Source organism: Scyliorhinus canicula, chromosome 10, assembly GCF_902713615.1.
Source record: "Scyliorhinus canicula chromosome 10, sScyCan1.1, whole genome shotgun sequence".
Lineage (NCBI taxonomy): Eukaryota > Metazoa > Chordata > Chondrichthyes > Carcharhiniformes > Scyliorhinidae > Scyliorhinus > Scyliorhinus canicula.
In genome coordinates this window covers 46,013,034-46,035,832 of record NC_052155.1, presented here as the reverse complement: position 1 = coordinate 46,035,832, position 22,799 = coordinate 46,013,034, and the positions used below count along the sequence as shown (strand labels likewise).

Genomic DNA, 22,799 nt, shown 5'->3' with positions numbered 1-22,799 from the left:
CTATGACTTTCCCCTGGATCTCAAAATCACAATTTCCATTGTCTGTGGTGATCAAAACTGATTTTTAAAAAGTTCTTATTGGTAAGGCTGTTGGCAGGATTTTCCAGTCTATTGTAAGATACTGTCATAAAATGCAGATTCCCCAAGATCTTCTTGCAGACTGTAGAATCCAGGGATAGCGAATGGAAAACCTATGGTGTAAAATCCTTAACTACCGCCATACGTCTCTGCAAGAGCAGCAAAAGCACCGTAATTTCCAAGTTCCACTTCAATCCACACACCACCACCACCCTTGGGCATGGATTACCATTCCTGCAACTGTGAGTCAAAATATCGGAATTCACTGCCAAACACCACTATAACCAAAAGCATCAGCAGTGATTCAAGCCCACCGCCACCTACTGAAGGCGATGAGGAATGGCAGATAAGGAATAAGCGTAGCCATCACATCCCGAGAGCAATTATTTTTTGAAAAAGGGACTATATTACACGGAGAGGAAAAGATGAAGCCAAAAAAGTAGACATGCACTCGATTTTGGCCGTGTACAAATCTTATGTTTTGCATTCTAAGCTGACATCTGTGTTTATTTCAACCCCAAGCAAGAGAGCGGCCGACTGGTGAGCAGTGCAGGACACCTGGGGAAACCCCCGGGGGCCGCTCAGCAGATCTGCTGTCTCTTGCACAGTGCTTTACCGGTGCGGCATGTACAGTGCGAAGTGGAGAAGGATGAGGCGATGCGCGCCACGTCACGGCTTCTTGGTGCTCATGTTGCATTGACGCAACAACACTGAACTTTCACACGGAAAACCAGAGTGAGTGAAGGGAAGAGTGGGGTGCGGAGAGAAAGTTTGGAGACTGCAAGGGAGTGACGTAGCGAGCTGAGGAGAGGAGTGGACCTGACCATTTGATTTATTTGCAAAAAAGGAAAAAAAGCACGACGAAGGAGGAGCAAAAGAGGTTTTTGCTTTGTTCTCCTCCCCCCCCCCCCTCTTATTTTGGCCAAGTGTTGCATCTGTCACCTTGGGGGGCGCGAGGGAGAGGTGGGCTCGTGGAGGTCTCAGTTGTTCCCCAGAGCACGAGAGAGTCCTCACCCCCACTTTATGCCAGCAGAGTTAGAGAAGCTGGTTCCTGTATCTCAACAACAACCCAAAAAAAACAAGCCCGAATAAAGAGGAAGGCACTCCGGACGTGAGCAGTGAGAGAGAAAAAAAAATCCACAGCAGACAACACGACGGTCAAATTGAGCTGGAGACTTTTTGAGGTAAAGTTTGCTTATTGATACTTTTGAAAGTGTGGCACACAAACCATTTTCAAATTGGAAACATTATGAAATGCGCACGATAGTTCCATTTTTTAAAAACACAGATACTAAAGGTTGCAGAAGTGTCGAGTTGTTTCGGTTTAGGAAACTTTCTAACTTGTGCAGGAAGTAAGCATCGACTCGCACTGCTACAATGTTCTCTGTCATGTTCGGCTACTTTTTGAACAAGAAAGATTGTTAGCGCATTTCTTCAAAAAGCGGCGTCTGTGTCTATGTTTAAGAGGATCGTTTTCCAGCAGCATGTTGATGTTCAAGTAGAGACTGAAGAGTGTGCAATTTAGTGTGCTTTTTAAATACAAAAAATGAAATCTTTACTGGAGGACAGCAAGATTTTGGGACAGATGACATCACGAATGTCAAAGGATTTGTGCTGGAGCGGGGCATATGTGCTTTACAGTTGCACAAATATAAAGGAAGAAAAACTATGCATTTGTACATATTTTTATATTCGAGAGGACGACAAATTGAGAGGCACATACATCTTTACTATTCTGCTGTCTCCAGTATTACATAGATACAAAACGTTGCAGAATGCTACACGGGAGTAATTATTGCGCAATAACACTTTTTTTTTTAGTCGTTATGGTATGTGAAACTTATTTACGGCATACTGTACGCAGTGTGCATTCTTGCACCGTCTCTCACCCCCCCCCCCCCCCCCCCCCCCGCCGCCGCCAGAGCGAGCACTACAATTATACTGGTTCCTTGACGCGTTTGAAGGAATAGTATGAATCAACTTCGACCCATAGTTCTGTGGACAATTGTGTGGTCTCATTTTTGGGGGATGTGAGATGGCCCTGTATCAATTTTGCATATGCATCATGAGGCCTGCTTGAAACGTTCTTGTAAAACTCTCCTTGCGGATATAATCTTGAACTGCCTCTAAGCATACATAACCTTGTTTAATATGATTCTTTACTGAGTTCAGTTGGGTGGAACTAACACAAGTTGTACTCTGATACTAATTATTATGATACTATTATTAATCAATTTCTTAGTTCTATTAAATGGGAATAACTGAATACATGCTAATATCCATGATGGAATTAAAGGTGCCACTGATCTGGTTATTAAGTAACTGGACTGGGAGTCATACTGTGTCATACTTTGTCAGTGTGTGTCACTGACAGTGTGCAAGCTGTGCTTGACTGTAATTGATAGTTCTTAAGTGTAGGAAGCAAGATTGCTGTTGCTTCGACTCTCCTCACTGTTGCCCTGCACAGTTGCATGAAGTTTTGGTGTCAGCATGTTATTGAGCTACCTTAAACTCGCCATTCCCACAAACATTTTACTTAGATTTATTTTTTTAAATGAGGCGCACCCCCAAATTTACTTAAATGGTTTGCTGTGATTTTTCTGTAGTCATTTGGAACACTTTTCATTCCAAAGTAGCTGCGGATGTTGGGACCACTGGAACTTTCAAGGCTGAGATGGATAGATTTTTGTTAGGGAAAGGTAGAAATATAAAACAATGGCAGAAAATAGAGCTGAGGCTTAAAACCAACTGAGTTGTGGAGCAGGCTTCAGGGACTGAAGGTCCTATTTAAGTTCCTCATGTTACGTTATTACGTTTCACCTTAACCTTTTTGTTCTGATGCTATATTTCACTTCTTGTTTTCTGGTATTTGTGCTTTCAATAATATTTTTACTTTAACGCTCAGGAATTTCCTCCTGAAACCCCTCCACCTCTTCACTTCCTGAAAACACACCTCTGACTAAGCTTTTGGTCCACCTAATGTGGACTCAGCATCCTTCTACTTATCATGCCGTTAGTCTTCATGCAACCTTAAAATGTGCCACATAATTTTGTTTTCTTGCTTTTGTTGTCATTTTAATAAAGGTGTTAATGCATTTAGAATTGAAGGAATAACATCACCATTGAAATTACAAATGGTATTTGGTTTTGGTATTGGCCAAGTAATTTAAGGCGGCAGAGTGTTTAGCACTGCTGCCTCAGAGCACTGGGACCCGGATTCGATTCTGCCCTTGGATGACTGTGTGGAGTTTGAACATTGTCCCCGTGTGTGCGTGGGTTTCTCCCAGGTGCTCCGGTTCCTCCCACAGTCCAAAGGTGTGCAGCTTAGGTGGATTGGCCATGCTACATTTTTCCTTTGTGTCCAAAGATGTGCAGGTTTGGTGGGGTTACGGGGATAGGGTGGGGGAATGGGCCTAGGTAGGGTTCTCCTTGGAGGGTTGGTGCAGACTTAATGGGCCAAATGGCCTTCTCCGCACTGTAGGGATTCTTTGGAGTGGGTTAGAGATTACAACTGAGCCAACTGTTTGGGGGTAATTTTTACATTGAGTTACGGGATGAGGACATTGCCGGCTGGGCCAGCATTTATTGCCCATTCCTAATTGGACTCCATGAGGGCATTTGAGAGTCAACTCCATTGCTTTGGAGCTGGAATCACATGCAGGCCAGTAAGGATGACAGTTTTCCTTCTCTAAAGTCATTAGTGAACCAGATGGGTTTTTATGACAATCAACAATGGTTTCATTGTCATCATTTGATTTTTAATTCCAGATTTATATTTAATTCAGATTTTACCACCTGCTGTAGTGGGATTTGAACCTGGCCCTGGGTCTCTAGATCACTTGTCCAGTGATAACACTCCTCCCCATTAAACAGCTTATGTGCACTTGCTGTCACTTCAATAGTAACAGATTTAATTAAATGGGTCACCCACTGGTATCCGTGTGGTCTTTCAACATGCTATTCCTAAAATTGGACCACAGAAGACGAATTGGCTAATCCTGACCTTGAACACGCTTGATATCCAGAGTTATGCACTTGCCAACAGGAATTGATAGATTGTGATTAGGACTGAGGACATTGGCAGACGTTTTTGCCTACTTAGTAAGGGGCACTGAAACAAGTAATAGCATCCCCTACTGCCGCCATGACTTAGAACATGCTGGCTGAGAATTTAACATACACATTTTTGGTCTGTAGGATCAGCTCCCTGATGTCTTTATCAACTGGTTGGACATTTTCTGTGCATTATATTTTTTTAATATCTGTTTTCTCAAATTTAAGAAGACTAATGGAAATAAAATTGGGATAGATGTAAAACAGGCTGGCGATTTGAAATTGCCTTTTTACACCATCTCGTAAAGGCAAGCTAACCCCAGCAGCTCGTGGCAAATACTAATAATAATTAATAATCTTTAATAATCTTTGTCACAAGTAGGCTTACATTAACACTACAATGAAGTTACTCTGAAAAGCCCCTAGTCGCCACATTCCGGCTCCTGTTCGGGTACACAAAGGGAGAATTCAGAATGTCCAAATTACCTAACAGCACGTCTTTCAGGAGTTGTGGGAGGAAACCGGAGCACCCGGAGGAAACCCACTCAGAATTGCAAGCTGTCTAGGTAATCAGACCTAGGACTCTGATCCACGTGAACAGAGTTGGTTGCACTACAAACCACATGGATGATCCTGGGAGTGATGTCTGTTTTTAATACACAACTAAGATGTCTCCTAATAGACTGACAGTTATTTTGTTCTTAAAATATGCAATAAGACAGTTAACTTCTGTGCATCCAGGGGCAACGCAGTGGTTAGCACTGTTGCCTATGGCGCTGAGGACCCGGCTTCGATCCTGGCGCCTGGTCACCCTTTGTGTGGGATTTGCACATTCCCCCTGTTTCTCCATTGGTTTCAACCCTACAACGCAAAGATATGCAGATTAGGTGGATTAGTAATGCTAAATTGCCCCTTAATTGGAAAATAAGAATTGGGTACTCCTAAATTTAGTTTTTTAAAACTTCTGTGCATCCATCCACAGATTTTAAGTACAGAGTCACATGCCAAGGTAATAGCCTGATTTCCTTGCATTGTTTTATTGGCTCAAATAAGTTAGGATAATTCTCATAATTTTATGCTTGAACCTGAAGATGAATTCTGCGGAATTAATTTCATTGAGTACAGATGAGATTTGGGCAGACCCCAGACGGTGCATGATGTAGAAGATCTATTGGAAGTTTGGACTTTGGGAGGCTGAAGGTTCCTTCCTTCATTAAAGGAATGATTACAACTCCTGGCTGGAAGCTGGTGAGAGAGCTGCCTGGTTGTCTCTGTTTATCTCTGCTGATTAGTAGCTGCCAGTGCCACTTTCACATCCTGCCGAAACTGACTGCTAGCAGATGAGGTTTAGGTGGCTGGGAAGATGGGGCAGCAGAAGCTCATACTTTCCTATCGGGCCTGAATGAGCACTCATAAAATGTAACTTTAAGAATTACCTTTTGCGCCACTGCTGTCCCTGACAAGTTTTTGCTGAACAGACCTTTGATGGGCAGTGCACTCAAACAATTCAAACCCTTATTAATCAGACAGGTGCCTTAATTGTCCGCAAAAACAGGATTTTCTGAAAAAAGCGACATGTCAAAACGCTTTGTCTTGCACTCATCAGGATGTTTTACAAGAATATCTTCGCAAGAAGTGTTCTGATGAGTGCAAGACAAAAAGCTTTGTCCTGTTGCCTTTTTCAGCAATACTCAAGTTCTGTACTGCCAAATTACAATAAACACAGGCACGTTAAACTAGCTGCTGGGTGGGAATCGAGCAGGCATTTATCGACTTCTTTAAAGTGAACTAAGGTGTTAGCAGTGTGGGGTGGGGGGGGGGGGGAGGGGGGGGGGGAAACTAAGGGGGTGGGGAGTGGCATGGGGTTGGTATCAGTAGTTGTGGTTGGCTTGTCACTTTTTGTAATGATGATACAATTTTAAATAATTACAACAATTTGTATTTACAAAGCATCTTTAATTAAATAAAATATCCCTGGGCAAAGTTTGATACAAAGCCACGTGAGGCAATAGTAGACTGAATCCTAATTTTCGGCAGGTGGCGAAAAACTTGGTAAGATTAGAAGACCATAAGAAATGGGAGCAGGAGTAGGTCCATTGAGTCTGCTCTGCTGTTAATGTGGCTTATCTCATTCAGGCCTTAACTCCACTTTCCTGCCTGGACCCCAAAATAACTCCCTTGCTGATCAAAAATCTCTCTAATTCAGCTTTGAATATGCTCAATATGACCCTCTGAGAGAAGAAATGCATCCTCATCTTCTTAAAATGGAAACACCTTACTTTAAAGTTGTGTCCCCTAGTTTTCAATTTCCCTTTGAGAGGAAACAACCTCTCAGCATCCACCCTGTCAAGCCTCGTCAGAATCGTAAACATTTCAAAGGGGTTACCTCTCACTTTTCTGAACCTCAAATGAGTATAGGCTCAACCTGCTCAACATTTCCTCAAAGCAATTCCTTCATCCCAGGAATTAGCCTAGTGAACCTTCTCTGAACTGCTTCTACTGCAAGCACATCCCTCTTCAAGTAAGGGAACAAAACTGTACACAATACGCCAGGTACGGTCTCACCCTGTACTACTGCAGCAAAACTACCCTACTTTGATACCCCACCCCCCTTGAAATAAAGGCCAGCATCCTTCCTAATTACTTTCTGCACCCATATAACTGATTTTCTTGTAATTCATATACCCGATCCCTCAATGTCGCAGGGTTTTGCAGTTTCTCTACTTTTAAATAATATTCGGCTTTTCTATTCTTCCTGCCAAAATGAACAATGTCACATTTCCTCCACCTGATATACTGTCTGCCAAATGTTTGAGCACTTACTTAACTTTGCAGACTCTTTGTATCCTTATCAATGAGGCTGGTTGTCATGGCTATCTTAAAGGATGAAAAGGAGGTAGGGAACCAGAGAGTTGTAGTGAAAGTATTCCAAAGGCTAGGATCTCGGCAACGGAAGGAATGACAACTGAATGAGGTGTGATTAAAATCAGATGTTCAAAATTAGCTGAGTGTAGTCATCTTGGAGGTTCATGGAGTTGGAGAAGATTACAGAACTAATGTAATAAGGGTGCACCATGTAAGAATTTGGACGCAGGGTTGAGGATTTAAAAATCAAGGTGTTGCTTGACTCAGAGCCAATGTAGATCTGCGATCAGAGGTGATGAGTGAATGGGCAATGCAATGAGTAAGGGCACAAGCAACAGAGTTTTGGATGGCCAGAACAGAGTCGCCACATTCCAGCGCCTGTCTGGGGAGGCTGGTACGGGAATCGAACCGTGCTGCTGGCCTACTTGGTCTGCTTTAAAAGCCAGCTGTTTAGCCGAGTGAGCTAAACCAGCCCCTCATAGTCAAAAATAGAGGTAATGAAAGCATGGTTAAATGTTTCAGCAAGAGATGAGCTGAGGTCATGGAAGAGTTGCGCAATGTTCTGGAGAGGGAATAGATAGTCTTCGTGATGGTATAAACATATGTGTCTGGAAGCTCATCTCAGGATCAGACATGACAGCAAGGTTGTTAACAGTCTGACAAATTGCCAGGGAGAGATATGAAGTTGGTACCTCTAGAGAGGAGACTGATGACAATGGGCAGGACTTTCATCCTGACATGGCGCCAAGTATTGAGGTGGGTGAATATGAAAATTGAGGTGGGTGAATATGAAAATTAGCACAGTCAGCCATTGTGCTAGTCTGCCATTCTGACTGCTGCTTCTTAATTGATCAATTGATATTGTTAATGAGCTTGTTATCAGCTCTTCAAGGGCCAGTTTGATATTTTCGTGGAGACGCGTGATAGATCGAGAGCAGTCCAGCTGAATGGAGGTGCTAACACACTGGGGAGTAAGTCGTGGCTATACCAAAAAATTAGGTCGGCCCATAAAAGGGAACAGAGCTAAGAGAGATATTCAGCCAAAGACACACAAGTGCCATCGAGTGAGCAGAGTTAGCAGAGCAAGTGGTCCTGTGTGCTTGGTCTGTGGAGAGTGTTATAACGCGCTGGGAATTGTGGGATCATACCAGGGTTATCTAGTATGAATTGCGAGTGCAGATGTCCACAAGCAAGGCAACAGCTGAACATAGGATTAAGGTGCTTGGAGATGAGAATCAACATCCTCAAGAGGAGGTGCAGAGCCGAGGGCATGAAAAGGGCAAAGTAGAGGAATGACGAGTAGAAAGACACCAAAGACCACGCAGTATTGAGTGTACCAATGAAGAAGCTATGTGGACATGTCAGAGAATCGTTGTCACAGGGGATTGTGCCTATTTGGGCAGGTGGTGTTTCATTAGTTACAGTGCCCAGGTTTAATGGCAACTACATTGTTAAACAGGTGATGGGTATTTATGTACCTATTAATTGGGACACTGGGGGTTGGCGTGGTATTGACTGTGAACTAAGTCAATAAACTCTCCAGTAGGGCAGCACGGCGGCGCAGTGGGTAGCACTGCTGCCTCATGGCGCTGAGGTCCCAGGTTTGATCCTGGTCCTGGGTCACTGTCTGTGTGGAGTTTGCCCATTCTCCCCGTGGTTTTCGTGGGTTTTGCCCCCACAACCCAAAGATGTGCAGGATAGGTGGATTGGCCACGCTAAATTGCCCCTTAATTGGAAAAAATGAATTGGGTACTCTAAATTTATAAAAAAAATAAACTCTCCAGGGAAGAAAGCAATTGTGTCTTAATTTTAACTTTACCAACCATTGTGAACCCCAATTAACATTTAGCAGATGATGGGTAACCTAAAGGTGAAGATTGGAAACTGATAAGACATATTTTTAGATAGAAGATTGATATCAGAGATAGTTTTGTGAAGAATAGCTGAACTGAAGTGTAAAATATCATGGTGTGATTTTCGACAAACTCTAAATTTGTAAAACTGTGAGGAAAAGATACTTCATCCCAGGAGGGATGACTCGAGCCAATGGGCATCTTTTATGTTAAAATAAACTTTAATTGAAACACAGAATTAACCACGTCAACGTCAAAGAAACAGCTTTATAATTGTCAGTTAAACAGTTCATATCTATACGTGCAACTAACTCCAATTAATCAACTCAATACAGTTCAAAGGGCACTTATAAATAAAGTTAGTAAAACAGGTTAGCTGCTCAGCTATGTAGCGACTTTTAGAGAGAGTTCCTTTCAATCACAGATTCAGTCCACTTCTGCTCAGCCAAACAGCATTTGGCAAAACTGCTTTTCAACAAACAATCCTTCTATCTTGTCAACTCAAATCTTATGAGAAACTGCAAAACAGACATTCGTGGCTTCTCCCCCCGCCCCCTCCATTAATTTCATCACCTGTATCCTGCTAAGATGTCATGTGACATGCTTAGCTAGGACTAAAGGCCTTGGGGACCTTGGGCAAGCGTCATTTGGTACTGGTCCCCACAAACTGGTGTCCAAGGGGATTGGAGGACCCCAGCTGCATGCCCTTTGGGCAGGGTGGTGCCCTGGCACTGCTGGTGCCACCTGGAAACCCTGACAGTGCCACCTGGGGGATAGCCTGGCATTGCCAAGGTGCCGAAGTGGCAATGTCAGGGGCACTGCCAGGATGCCAGGTTGGCACTTCCAAGCTGGCATTTTATGCCCCCGTGTGATAGGGTCAAGGTTGCCCAGGTTGGGTGTTTGGGGGGAGTGGGGGGAGGGGGTGGGGGGGACAGGTGCCTTCCCATGTTGCATTCAGGCTGGGGGTGGAGGGTGGGGATTCTTTTGGGGCCCTTAAGAAAAGTGGGCAGCATGGTAGCACCAGTGGATAGCACTGTGGCTTCATAGCGCCAGGGTCCCAGGTTCGATTCCCCGCTGGGTCCCGTGCAGGTTAGGTGGATTGGCCATGATAAATTGCCCTTAGTGACCAAAAATGTTAGGAGGAGTTATTGGGTTTCGGGGATAGGGTGGAAGTGAGGGCTTAAGTGGGTCGATGCAGTCTCAATGGGCCGAATGGCCTCCTTCTGCATTGTATGTTCTACATTCTAAATACAACTCCTAAATGATCTACCCTCCAGGGAATCTCTAGCAATCATACCAATGTTCTATTAGCCCTCTTTTCACTGGGCCATAAGTCCCCTGACTATTCTTTTGGAGAGATTCTGGCCCCCCCCCCAGGGTTTCCCTTTCTCCAAGGGGCATCCAAGATGGCCAAAGTTGCCATATGGTCCACGTGGATGCATGCCTGCACTACGGGGTTTCCCTTTGTTTGGGGGCCCTCCAAGAAGGCCGTTTTGGTGTTTTGCTCCTGTTGCTGCCATTTGCATCCTGCTGTAACCAGTGTTCTATCCATCCCCCTTTACCCCTCCGTTCTACTCCCTGGTCCTTTCCCTGGGCCTGCCTACTCCACCTGTCTACTCCTCCAGTTGCTCCATCTTTGCCACTGCCCTTACTGAGTTCAGTTTATGCTAAACTGACCAGGAATTGACCAGGAGTTCAGCTTAGCTGTTCACTGCATCTCCTTGAACCATCAGGAGAGCCTGGATGAGCTAATCTCTTCTGGGTTTTAATTACTTCAACAAATAAAATTCTGCCTGGCTGTTCAGGGTATACAAGTTTTGTAACTATGGCTACAGCAGCTAGACAAAAGGAATGTATGAGTCAGACCAGAGTGTGTAGAGAACCTTTGAGAGCAAGTATGATATCATTGCTTTGGCCACATGTAGCCTCTTCTAATCCTTTTTAACTGTGGACAGTAGGGGAATTCCTAGAAACTGGGGGTTCAATGGACAGTGCTGTAAATATGATGGTTGCATCAGATGACTACATGTATCGCTGTTTTATTTGGAATATTGCAAAGAATGTCAGTCTGGAAGGAAGAATTAATCGATAAGTGTTTGGTGACATTCTTATCTCGACCTTTTTTAAGCAGAGACATTGAACTATTAAATAGGTTAAGGAATACATACCCTCACAGGGCGGCCTGGTGGCACAGTGGTTAGCACTGCTGCCTCACTTTGCCAGCACCCGGGCTCAATTCTGACCTTGTGTGACTGTGTGGAAGTATGCACATTCTCCCCATGTCTGCGTGGGTTTCCTCTGGGTGCTCCAGATTCCCCCCACAGTACAAAGATGTGCAGGTTAGAAGGATTAGCCATGCTAAATTACCCCTTTGTGTCTATAAGGTTAGGTGGGGTTGGTGGAACCTGGACGAGCTGGTGGCTCCATGGGAGGGCTCGGGTTGGCACTCAGTGCCTCCTCCTCCTGCTTGGTGCCCACAGGGCCCTGGGGTTCACCTTGGGATGGAGGGGCAACTGGTTTGAGCCCCGGCTGCCCCAGTGTCATCTGTTCTGCCAGTCCTGATGGTTCCCCATGGTCCGCACTGTCGTGTTGATGCCCTCGGCAATGCTCCTCAGTGACTGGGACATGCTCTGCAGTGCCTCGGTCATTCCCATCTGAGAGCGGGACATATCCCGCAGAACCTCATCAAAGTTAGCCTGGTACTGGATGAGATACCCTAGCGAGGCACACATTCTGCCGAGACCCTCGGCCATAGCCGTCATTGACTGCGTGATGCCTTGGACACCTTCATTAATGGTGTCGACATCATGCATCAGGCTCTCCACTGTGGTTGCCACCCGAGCAGTGTTGGCCTCAATGCCACGTATTGCTGGAGACATCTCCTGCACTCATAGCCTCTGGGACTCTTCCAAACGGCTATGGATCTGCTGGAGTGATGTGCCATCTCCTTCTGAATGCCCTGGCTGCTCCCTATCGTTCAGATCAGCATCTGTTCCACAGGCTCAGCATCAGGCTGGGACCCAGCTGGGTCCTGTGATCTAGCAGCCCTCCGACTGCTGTCTCGCCTGGGGATTCCTGCCTCCACCTGATGTACATCAGCAGCAGTGTGGTGCTCACCAGATTGAGCCCCCGAAGCCTGCCCACAATCTTTTGCCACCGAGGTATGTGCATTTGCACTGGTGGAGGGTGTGGATGACAGCTGTGCTGTGATTGTAACGGTAGCATCCTCACAGCTCTCCTCTGAAGTGGCCTCCTGGGAGACTGGAGAGGGGGGCCACCTGGAATGGGTCAGCGCTGTCGGCTGGAGAACCTGTGGGAGAATGGATATTGGGTCAGTCAGTAAGGCAACAACAACTCACGTTTGACAGGTTCCCTGGGTGGAGCCCGGTGGTTCCTCACCTCTACGGCATCCGCCAGCCTCCGCGTTGATGACCGCCCTGTCCTCAGCCATACCGGCCACCTCCAGGACACACTCATCGAAGGTAGTGAGGATTCTTAGGTCAGGCACCCTCTGCCAGTCTGGACCCTCTCCCGGCGATAATGGGAGAGTTTTTCCTGAGGAGACACAAAGTGGGGCATCGTTAACCACGTGCGTGGTTCACAGTGGTGGGAGGGAGTGAAGGGAGGGTTGGGGGGGCTTGAAGGGGGAGGCGGGTAGATGGAGAGTTGGGGGTCCGCATGGAGAGATGGGGGGGTGGATGCTCCCTGGGTGGGGTGGGGTGGGGGGGGGGGGGTGGGCTTTGGTGTCCACTCATTCATGTTGCTTGGTGCAGGTTGTTGACCTTTCTCCAGCACTGGAGGCCAGTCCTTCTGGCCAAACTCCTCTAGTGCACAGCTGCCGCCACCTCGTCCCAGGTAGCAGCGGCTGCCCTATGTTTCATCCTCTGGGACCCTGGGGGGACAAGACACCCCTCCTGGCCTCCACTGCATCTAGGAGCCTTCCCAGGTCAGCGTCCCCGAATCTTTGGGCTGATCTCCTTTGCAGCAATATTGTGAGCTGGCTGGGGTTGGCTGAGAAAGTGCAGCTTAAGTGCTGCATGACCTTGTTAACGGGGGCTGGTGAGCGTAGTGCCGGCCAGTCAGCTGGCGAGCCTTCATTTGCAGCGAGATGCCTGTGAGGCCTCATTAAGTGGACAAATTAATGTTGAATAGCATTGCCGACCTCGCGGGAAGCTCACGGCAATTCCCGCTCGCTGCAACACTTCAAAATCTTTCTGGAGAATCGTGCCCATGGAGTGTAAGTCGAGTACAGAGTTGAAAGTGGTTTTGGAAATGGATTGACAATGTTTCCGAATTATTTTATAAACATTTGATTCTTGAAATGTTGAGAGTACTTCATTCAAAATTCATATCTAGCCAAACGCACAGTTCTCCTGGGTGAGACAGATTATTGCCCCAGTGAAGCGGGAGTTTGATAATTTGAGCGCAACTGCTTGGCATAAATCTAAACTGGTTTCAGACTGGTAATTGCTGTGCAGATGCACCTTGATGAATGTTTTTTTAGGAAAAATAATAAAATGGCATATAAAGCTGTGCAAGCTATAGTTTTGGTAGCTTTGAATAGGGAGCATATTTAGACAAGGTAACAGTAGGTGTTGCTCAATGAACTTTGCTTCATTACAAGCTGAAAATTATCAGGTTTTTCAGCCACGGTAAAGTAATCAGCAAATATTATGGTTTTTGTTTGTATTTGATGCAGCCACTAATAATGTAAACATGCTGATTTGACTGTGCAAGTTGAGAGCTTGGAGGGAAGCCATTTGACTGCTCACATTTGTTCCAGCTCTTTGCTGGAGCAATCCAAACTAATCCCAGTCTCACAATAAATGTATATTACTGGTTAACACTGTTGCTTCACAGCGCTAGAGTCCCGGGTTTGGTTCCCGCTTGGGTCACTGTCTGTGCGGAGTCTGCATGTTCTCTCCGTGTCTGTGTGGGTTTCCTCCGGGTGCTCCGGTTTCCTCCCACAAGTCCTGAAAGACATGCTCGTTAGCTGAATTGGACATTCTGAATTCTCCCTCCATGTACCCGAACAGGCACAGGAATATGGCGACCAGGGAATTTTCACAGTAACTTCATTGACACTAATAAAGATTATTATTATTAGGGAATCTTTAACCCTTATTCCATGAAAATACAGAGCGATATCGGGGTACCACTTGAGCTAAACAGCATGCGCTGAATGAATTTCCTTGATTTGCAATTCTAAAAGTAGTGTCAATGAGTTTAAAAAAATTTTTTTTTATTGAAAAATGTTGTATTTATATAACAACAACGAACTGCAATAAAATACCAACAATAACAATAATGATAACAGTCATAAACATTCGCCCATCCTCAATGAACAGCAAAACATATTAACAACAACTTAAATTAACACAATATTATTTTAAATAACCATAGGAAAAATAGAAACAATAATAAAGACCCCCCCTCCCCGGGTTGCTGCTGCTATTGACCAAGATACCTATCTTTGAGCCAGAAAGTCCAGAAAAGGCTGCCACCGTTTATAGAACCCTTGTACTGATCCTCTCAGGGCAAATTTGACCCTCTCCAATTTTATAAATCCCGCCATGTCACTGATCCAGGTCTCCACACTTGGGGGCCTCGCATCTTTCCACTGCATCAAGATCCTCCGCCGGGCTACTAGGGACGCAAAGGCCAGGACACCAGCCTCTTTCGCCTCCTGCACTCCCGGCTCTGCCGCAACTCCAAAAATCGCGAGTCCCCACCCTGGTTTGACCCTGGATCCAACCACCCTCGACACCGTCCCCGCCACCCCCTTCCAGAATTCTTCCAGTGCTGGGCATGCACAGAACATATGGGCATGATTCGCTGGACTCCCCGAACACCTGGTGCACCTGCCCTCACCCCCAAAGAACCTGCTCATCCGAGTCATAGACATTTGGGCCCGATGCAGCACCTTAAATTGGATGAGACTAAGCCTCGCACATGAGGAGGAAGAGTTGACCCTCTCCAATACATCTGCCCAAGCCCCATCCTCTATCTGCTCCCCTAGTTCCCCCTCCCATTTAACCTTCAGCTCCTCCACTGATGACTCCTCCACCTCCTGCATTACCTTATAGATGTCAGACACCTTCCCCTCTCTGACCCACACCTCCGAAAGCACTCTGTCCATCGCCCCCCGCGACGGCAGCAAAGGAAATTCCTCCTGTCGCCTAGCAAACGCCTTTACCTGCAAGTATCTGAACATGTTCCCTTGGGGAAGCCCAAATTTATCTTCCAGTTCCCCCAGGCCCGCAAACCTCCCGCCAATAAACAGGTCCCTCAATTTACTAATGCCCACCCTATACCACCCCCTAAATCCCCCATCAGTGTTCCCCGGGATGAACCGATGATTTCCACCTAATGGGGCCTCCATCGAGCCCCCTGTTTCCTCCCTATGCCGTCTCCACTGTCCCCAGATTCTTAGGGTTGCCGCCACCACCGGGCTCGTGGTATACCTCTTAGGAGAGAGCGGCAACGGCGCCGTTACCAAGGCACCCAGGCTCGTACCTCTACAAGACGCCATCTCATTTTTTTTCCACGCCGCCCCCCTCCCCTCCATCACCCATTTACGCACCATTGACACATTGGCCGCCCAATAGTACCCCAAAAGGTTGGGCAGCGCCAGCCCGCCTCTATCCCTCCCTCGCCCCAGGAAAACCCTCTTCACTCTCGGAGTCCCATGCGCCCACACAAAGCTCAAAATACTGCTAGTCACCCTCCTAAAGAAGGCCCTGGGGATGAAGATGGGCAGGCACTGAAAGAGGAACAAGAACCTCGGCAGCACCGTCATTTTGACGGACTGCACCCTCCCCGCCAGCGACAATGGCAGGATGTCCCACCTCTTGAACTACTCCTCCATCTGATCCACAAGCCTGTTGAAATTACGCTTGTGAAGAGTCCCCCCAGTCCCTGGCCACCTCTCCCCTGCCCTCCTAAGCGGGAGCCTACTAATTCCCTCCTCCTGGTCCCCAGGGTGCACCACAAACAACTCACTCTTGCCTAGATTTAGTTTATAGCCTGAAAAGGTCCCAGACTCAGCTCGCAGCTCCATCACCCCCGGCATCCCTCCCACCGGGTTCGCCACATACAGTAGCAGGTCATCGGCATACAACGACACCCTATGTTCCTCCCCACCCCGCACCAAACCCCTCCACCTTCCTGAATCCCTCAACGCCATCGCCAACGGCTCGATTGCCAATGCAAACAACAAGGGGGACAGGGGGCAACCCTGCCTGGTCCCTCGATAAAGCCTGAAGTTCTCCGACCTCCTCCCATTCGTGGCCACACACGCCATCAGGGCCTCATACAGCAGCCTCACCCATCTAATAAACCCTTCACCAAATCCAAACCTCCCCAACACCTCCCATAAGTACCCCCACTCCACTCTTATCAAAGGTCTTCTCCGCATCTAGCGCCACCACTATCTCTGCCTCCCCCTCAATCGCCGGCATCATGATGACATTCAACAATCTCCGCACATTCGTGTTCAGCTGCCTTCCCTTAACAAAACCTGTCTGGTCCTCGTGTACCACCCCTGGCACACAGTCCTCTATCCTGGTGGCCAGGACCTTTGCCAGCACCTTGGCATCCACATTAAGGAGAGATATGGGCCTGTATGAACCACACTGCTGGGGGTCCTTGTCCCTCTTTAAGATTAAAGAAATCAGCGCCCGCGACATCGTCGGGGGCAAAGTCCCCCCTTCCCACGCCTCATTAAGTGTCCGCACCAGCAGGGGGCCCACTAGGTCCACAAACGTTTTATAAAACTCCACCGGGAACTCATCCGGCCCCAGCGCCTTCCCTGACTGCATCTGCCCGATTCCCTTAACCAGCTCCTCCAGCTCAATCGGCGCCCCCAACCCCTCCACCTGCTCCTACTGCACCTTCGGGAAAGATAGCCCGTCGAGAAATCTCTCCATTCCCCTCCTCTCCACCGTTGGCTCCGTCCGGTACAGTTCCCTGTAAAAGTCCTTGAAGACCTCATTCACCTCTACCCCCTTCCGCACCACATTCCCACTCTTATCTCTCACTCCAGCAATTTCCCTAGCCGCATCCTACTTGCGGAGCTGATGAGCCAGCACCCTACTCGCCTTTTCACCATGTTCATACACTGCCCCTTGTGCCTTCTTCCACTGTGTCTCCGCCTTTCTAGTAGTCAACAAATCAAATGCGCCTCTCCCCCAACAATCCCTCCTCTGGTGCCTCCGCGTATCTCCTATCCACCTCCAGGATCTTCCCCACCAATCTATCCCTCTTACTCCTCTCGCTCCTCTCCGTGTGCCCGGATGGATATCCGCTCCCCACGAATCACTGCCTTCAGGGCTTCCCAGACCATCCCGGACCTCCCCCGTATCATTCACCTCGAGGTACCCCTCAATACTTGCCCGGACCCTCCTGCACACCTCCTCCTCCGCCAACAGCCCCACATCCAACTGCCACAACGGGCGCTGGTCCCGCACCTCCCCCATCTCCAACTCCATCCAATGCGGAGCGTGGTCGGAGATTGCAATGGCCGAATATTAGGCCTCCTCCACTCTCGGAATCAGTCCCCTACTCACCACGAAGAAGTCTATCCGAGAATAAACCCTATGTACCTGGGAGAAGAAAGAGTACTCCTGTGCCCTCGGCCTCACAAACCTCCATGGGTCCACCCCTCCCATCTGGTCCATAAACCCTCTCAGTGCCTTGGCCGCCGCCGGCCTCCTACCCGTCCTTGAACTGGACCGATCCAGTGAAGGATCCAACACCGTATTGAAGTCCCCCCCTCCCCATAATCAGACCTCCCGCCTCTAGATCCGGGACACGTCCCAGCATACGTCTCATAAAACCCGCATCATCCCAATTTGGGGCATACACACTAACAAGTACCACCTTCTCTCCCTGTAGCCTGCCCTTTACCATAACAAACCTACCCCCCTTATCCGCCACCACCTCAGATGCCTCAAACGACACATTTTTCCCCACCAGAATCGTCACTCCCCGGTTCTTCACATCCAACCCGGAGTGGAAAACCTGCCCCACCCACCCCTTCCTCAGACGGATCTGGTCCGCCACCTTCAGGTGGGTCTCCTGAAGCATTGCCACATCTGCGTTTAGCCCCCTCAAATGAGCAAGTACCCTAGACCGCTTCACCGGCCCATTCAGTCCTCTCGTATTCCAGGTGACCAACCGGATCAGAGGGCGTCCCGCCCCCCTCCCCCGTCGACTAGCCATAGCCCGTCGACTGCCCGCCCCAGGCTAGCACCCCCCGCTCGACCCAGTCCCCACGGCGATAACACCTCCCCTCTGTCCCCCTGGCCCACACCAGCTCCTTCCTGACCTTGCCAGCAGCAACCCGGTATTCCCCTTTCCCCCCCCTCCCTCCCCCCCCAGGCTAGGAACCCTCCTAGCCGCGCCCCGTCCGCCATTGTACTTCCGCGGGTCAGCTAACTTCTGCTGTTCCCGGAAACTCCCGCCAAAACCCGACCCCTCCCAAAGTGGGATCGTCCCCCATCCTGTCACTCCTCAAGGCACCGCTTCAGCGCGGGGAGGAACCAGTTAAGACCCCGCCCTGCCCCGTCATCATCTCCACCCCCCCAGCCCCGCAACGCGGGAAACTAGAGGAAAGTCCGCGCTTTCGCACTGCCCCACCACACCCTTCTGACGCAGCTCCCAAATACCAGCCCCACTCCCTACCCCCAACCCTATACAGAATACAACAAACCCCCCAACCCCCCCCCCACAAAATACAAACCTTAAACAACGCCCCCCAACAGAAAACAGAACAACACCCCAATAAATAACCATATCAAAATTACAAAAGTACAGACAAAACACAGCAACAGCAGAAACCAGCAATAAAGCATTAATACCGACCCCGCAACCCCCAACCCCTAGTTCGAGTCCAGCTTTTCCGTCCGCACAAAGGTCCACGCCTCCTCCGGGGAATCAAAATAGTAAAGCCGCTCCAAATAAGTTACCCACCAGCACGCAGGCTGCAACATTCCAAACTTTATTTTCGTCTTATAGAGCACCTCCTTCGTCCGATTAAACCTGGACCGCCGCTTAGCCACCTCCGCACTCCAATCCTGGTAGATCCGTACTACCCCATTCTCTCAATTGCTGCTCTTCACCCTCTTGGCCCAGCGCAGCGCACACTCCCGATCACTGAACCGGTGGAACCTCACCAGCACCGCATGCGGTGGTTCATTCTCCTTAGGCCTCCTGGCCAGTACTCTGTGGGCTCCCCCCAGCTCCAGGGGCAGATGGAAAGATCCTGCCCCCACTATCGAGTTCAGCATCGTGGCCACGTAGGTTGTCAGATCCGACCCCTCCAGCCCCTCCACAAGGCCCAAGATCCTCAGATTCTTCCGCCTCATGCGGAGATCAAGCTCCTCGAAGCGGTCTTGCCACTTCTTATGGAGTGCCTCGTGCCCCTCCACCTTACTCACGAGGACCACGGCCTCCTCCTCTCATTCAGCGGTCTGCTCCTGCAGTGCCTGGATGGCAGCACCCTGGGTCGTCTGAATCTCCGAAAGCTTTTTATTCGTTTCCTGCAGAGAGCTCAGCACCTCAGCCTTAAAATCTTCAAAACAGCGCAGGAGAGCAGCTTGCTGCTCCTGCGCCCACAGCCTCCACTCTTCTGGTGCTCTGCCGGCCGCCATTTAGGAATCTTTCCCCCCGTTTTTTCTGGGGAGCTGCTGCCGTTTTTTCCCGCTTTCCACTCCGAGTTCGAGGCATTAAATGTGGAGAAAGTTGATCACCACACCTTCTCCCACCGGGAGACGTCGAAAAATTCCGTTTTGGGCTCTAAAAAGAGCCGAAAAGTCCATTTGAATCGGGAGCTCCCAAATGTGCGGCTTCCTATGTCATCGCCGCCACCGGACGTCATAGTGACGATGAGTTTAAACCTTTTAGCACCTCAACTTAATTCACAAGAACATGTTAAGCATTCATTTAATATTTCACAGCATAATTTGAAAGTATTTAAGAATACATACAAGATTACATAATGCAACCAAAGGCTTTGTTTCATCCGACCTGCTGACGTGTTTGAAGATGGGAGCTGGTTAAATCCAGCAGGCCGCTTGCCATTTACCGACACACCTGTCCATGACCCCGTCTCAGTTACGCCAGTAGCAGGGATACTATCAATTGGTTTGCCCACCAATAGGCCAATTCAAGCCTTTATGTATGCTGTTAAAGCCCATTTAAGGGTCTTATCCTGTCACCACTGGGATTTAACCAGTGATGGTAGACGGCCCATGCCAAAAGCTCAGCCCGTCAGGTCTCCCAGTTTGGTCGGGGATAGGGATGGGTGGGGCCCATCTATAACTGACCCCCAAGATGAATCACAGGACCTCCCCTACCAAGATCTTGCACTCTCTCAGGCTTCCCTCCCCTCATGACCTTTCAAATGCCAGCCCCTCTCTGCCCTAGCCAGGACCCATTGGCTTGTTACTCAATGTGACACCAAAATACTTACCCAAATCCTGACTGAAAGTTGAGTGGCTGGCAGTTCTCGGAGATGGGACTTTCTGATCCAGGAATCCTCAAGTCTACAACTGGGTGGGCCTTTAAATGGGTTGAGGGGCAGCTTATGTTCCCTCTGGTGTTCCCTTTGATGGGCTTCTTGAGCCCCAAGACTTTATCCCTGTAGTGATCTCTATGTGTGCATGTACACGAGGGGTTAATGTGTAATCAGTAGCACAACATGATCACTAGAGGGCCGGACCAACACGGGTATAAAAGGCAGCCACATTGGGTCTCTCGCTCTCTCTTGGGTGCACTGTGACCAGGGCAATAGCAGACTAGTTCAGATGGCTCGTGGAGTTATGTATAGTTACCGTAGTTAGATCTTGTTAACCTTATCACTAGTATCAAAGTTAAAATAAAGAACTCATGTAAATATTGTTGTAGTTACTCAATAAACCTTTTGTTACTCCTGGACGAGTTTGAATCTTCTTCATCGAGATTCAGAATACCTCATCACTAACCAAGGATTGAGTAGCACATGTTACCTACCACATAGGTAACAAAACAATCCCGACAGGCAGGAAATTTGCGCCTTTGTATAATTAAGCCTCGGTTGCTGTTATTGTTATTTAAATAAACTGTCCAATTTTTTTAAATCAGCAGCACAAGGACTTAATAAAATCATTTGGATTGCTGCTAAGAAATGTATTTTTAAAAATAACTGCCTCGGTTTTGAGACAGATTGTTTATTTGCTAGATCCACGAATGCCTGAGCAAAGTACTTTTTCATTTTGTGAGGTATATGAATATTTGTGTTCACCGGCGCATGATTGGAATTTGTGCTGTGAGCAAATATGCTGCTGTTTACAAGATACTGGCAGTGTTTGAAACAGCTTTATGACTAATTTCAAAGATGGATTCACCATCGGTGATATTCCACTTCTTAATTCCGAGTAACCTAGGCAACGCTTTAAGGATGTCTTTTTGTTTGAATCTTGATTTCTGGCTGCCAACAATTAGAGTTAGCCCAAAATAGCGCCGGATTGTGGTGACTCTCTGCGAGCTCTCTCAAACTGATCCTCTTTTTACATCTCCTATAACCGTACTAATCTCTGAAAATTTAATTCTAACGCTACCTTATGTTGCCCTAAATCTCAAGATAGCGCCGGAGCGTGGCAACTCTCTGCGAGCTCTCTCATTACAGATCCTATTTTTACATCTAGAACCGTACTAATCTCTTAAAATTTAATTCTAACACTACCTTGTGTTGCCCTATTATGTATCTTCTTTCCTTTTCATGTACTAAATGATCTGTTTGAGCTGCACGCAGAAAAATACTTTCCACTGTACCTCGGTACATGTGACAATAAACAAATCCAATCCAGTATGACAAATATTGTTAATTACAATCTTCCGAGTAACATTGTGGGTGCACCTTCACCATATAAACTGCACCTTCACCATACAAACTGCAATAGTTTAAGCAAAATAGTTTAGGGGCAGCACGGTAGCATGGTGGTTAGCATAAATGCTTCACAGCTCCAGGGTCCCAGGTTCGATTCTCGGCTGGGTCACTGTCTGTGCGGAGTCTGCACGTCCTCCCCGTGTGTGTGTGGGTTTCCTCCGGGTGCTCCGGTTTCCTCCCACAGTCCAAAGATGTGCGGGTTAGGTGGATTGGCCATGCTAAATTGCCCGTAGTGTCCTAAAAAGTAAGGTTAAGGGGGATTGTTGGGTTACGGGTAAAGGGTGGATACGTGGGTTTGAGTAGGGTGATCATTGTTCGGCACAACATCGAGGGCCGAAGGGCCTATTCTGTGCTGTACTGTTCTATACTAATTCTAAAAAGACCATCAAACACCTTGCCATAGAATTATAGAGCACAGAAAGGCCGTTTGGCCCACAGCGAGGAGTAATTATTCAATCTGCTCCCATCACCACTTCAGGCAGATCAGGCATAAAGAGATTCCACTGGGGCTGGATTTTGCGCAGGGGGTAAGATCCCAGCCCTGAATATGACAGTTGCGGACGAGCTTGCTTCTGCTTGGTTGGAGGAGAAAAGCAGAATCTAGACCAGGAAGTAGAATATTCAAATCATGTTCAGAAAGTTAAGCAAAGGGTGATGACTTTATTCGGTTATGACATTCTTTTTGTTTTGCAAATGATGATATGAGAACATGTCTTGATGCCCCATTAATATAAAGCACTGCTGGGAATCATTTCATAAACTATCTGGGAACCCTTTTAATGAATTATCTAGGTTGGTAGGATACTTCATGCATATATGGGGGAGAAAAATAGAGAGAGATGAGATGGGGACGGGGGAGGGAATTATAGTGAGAGGACACTTACGTGGATTATGTGCATAGATTGCCTGAGTTTTCTATGTAATTGCACGTAAGTCAATTCAGAACTGACTTTCTTGCTCTGGAGGGATCAGACGTTCACTGGATTATAGATTTGGTAACAGGGCAAGTAGAGTGATGTTTT

The 22,799-nt window shown here is 47.8% G+C and overlaps 1 protein-coding gene across 1 annotated transcript in view; it reads left to right on the top strand.

Moving 5' to 3' along the window:
• The first annotated feature begins 485 nt into the window (after nucleotides 1–485).
• The window catches only part of map3k22 (mitogen-activated protein kinase kinase kinase 22), a 178,938-nt gene continuing 156,624 nt past the window's right edge, over nucleotides 486–22,799 (top strand). The window contains exon 1 of the mRNA XM_038808845.1: nucleotides 486–1,262. The gene's annotated coding sequence lies outside the window, so the exon portion shown is untranslated. The remainder of the gene's footprint in view (nucleotides 1,263–22,799) is intronic.